At 50.5% G+C, this 2,076-nt stretch overlaps 1 pseudogene; it reads right to left on the reverse strand.

Moving 5' to 3' along the window:
- Positions 1–228: 228 nt before the first annotated feature.
- LOC101146746 (argininosuccinate synthase-like) lies at positions 229–1,838 on the reverse strand (annotated as a pseudogene).
- Positions 1,839–2,076: the final 238 nt, after the last annotated feature.

Consider the following 2,076-nt stretch of genomic DNA (forward strand, 5'->3'; position numbering starts at 1 on the left):
GGATAAACATATGGATGAATGAATTAGAAATACAAACTTTAAAAATTCTTCAAATTTCTCAGTTCTGGAGAAACTTCTTCAAGTCCAATAGACATGCAACTATGCACTCACTTAGACCAAGCTGGAAGAACTTGGAAAGCAATAGAGTTCAGTGACCACTCCAAACCAATGCTTAACCATAGTAACACTAGCTTTTTTTTAGGTGTACTACTGGCTGTTATTGCTCATACTCTTAAGGAATTTTTCCACCTTTTTTTCTTTATATGTGCATGGTAACTTACATTTGTATTATTCAATAGAGTTACAAGTGGGGAGTATATTCATGGTTAGAAGGTGAGTGACCGATCCCTAAGTTTATATGCAATTTTTTCTTTTAATTGTCATTTTACAGCTCCCCACCGCAGCTGCCCCCCACCCTTCCCTTTGATGACTAGGTTTGCCGGCTTCAGGGGGTCCAGGGAACAAAGCTGGGGCCTGGCAGCCCCACTACGCTGCCTGCAGGGGAGAACAAGTCACAACTGCAAATTATCACAACAATTAGCGCCTGTACTTGGGGGATCTGCAAATTGAGGAAGCCCCAGCTTCTCCCTGTACAGGGTTCTATTTGGCAGTGACCTTGCTCTGGAGATGATGATATTCCTTCAGCCTAAGGGAATTGATGTTGATGAAACCGGTGGCATCAATTAGCTCATAATCACCATGCACGTTCATGCTCACCAGCTCCTCCTTGTAGAGAGACCGTGGGGACTCCCAGCCGAGGATGTACACCTGGTCCTTGAAGAGGGACACCTGTACTTTCCTTTCCACTCGCTCCTGGGACTTGGCGATGAAGTGGCAGACAAATTCACACTCAGGGCTGTGCCAGAAACCAGTATACACCAGCTCAGCACATTTCAAGCCCAGGCCTTGTTTGATTTTGCGCACTTCCCAGTCCATGGTGAAGGTCTCGGTGTCTAAATGAGCGTGGTAAAGGATGGTGCCTGCTGGGGTCTCGTAGATACCTCGGGACTTCATTCCAATGAAGCAGTTCTCCACGATGTCAATACGGCCCACGCAGTGCTTTCCCGTGACTTCATTCAGGTACATGAAGAGCGCCAAGGAGGTCTGGTATGGGTGGTGCCATCCTTGACGTTGGTAACCTTCAAGAGGACCCCTTTTTTGAACTCGATCTCGAGAATGTCAGGGGTGTTGGGGGCTTTGGCCGGTCCTGGGTCTTCTTGTAGAGACCTGGAGGCGCTTGGTTCTTGGGGGTCCTCTGGGATTCCAGCTTCGTAGCTGATGTGCATGAGGTTCTCGTCCATGTTCCACGGGTTCTTGGGAGTGACTGGGATGGGAATCCCGTGTTGCTTTGTGTATTCCGTCAGGTCACTGCAGCCCTTGAACTGGTTGTAGAATTCGGGCATCCTCCAGGGAGCAATGACCTTTATCCGGGGGGCCAGTGAGTAGCAGGTGAGCTCAAACCAGACCTGAGCCGTGACACACATAACTTGGCCCCCTCCCGCTGGGGGATTTCCACTTGTTTGCGGGCGGTGCAGGGCCTGGTGAGAGAGGTGCCCAGGAGGTAGCTGTCCTCATACAGTGAGCTGGACTGGATGGCTGGCCAGATGAACTCCTCCACAAACTCCCTGCTGACACCCTCCGTGAACACCTTTTTGATCCCAAGTTTTGGTGCCTTCTTCCTGGTTTCCTCGAAGTCTTCCTTCTGGCCAGTGTTGGCCAGGTAGGCAGTGACGTCATAGCCTTGTTCCTTCAGCCACACGAGGATGCACGAGGTGTGCAGACCGCCACTGTAGGCCAGAACCACTGAGCCGTTGCTGGACATAACGTCTGGGATTAGAGGCGCGAGTTCCCGGCGTCTGGAATCTGTCTTCAGGGTGCAGTGAACCACTCGGGCCCGGGCAGAGGCGGCAGGCGACAGAGCAGGGCTATATGCAATTTTTTTTACCTGCCAACTATTCTCTGATACCATGGCCAAGCCTCCCAAGATGGTGGCTTTCCAGGCTCACCTAGTAAACAGGGTTTCTAGGCTCAGTTAGCCATGCCACGTAGTAAAACTTCACAGAAAATATTCCCTTC

The sequence above is a fragment of the Gorilla gorilla genome, chromosome 6 (assembly GCF_029281585.2).
Source record: "Gorilla gorilla gorilla isolate KB3781 chromosome 6, NHGRI_mGorGor1-v2.1_pri, whole genome shotgun sequence".
NCBI classification, from domain to species: domain Eukaryota; kingdom Metazoa; phylum Chordata; class Mammalia; order Primates; family Hominidae; genus Gorilla; species Gorilla gorilla.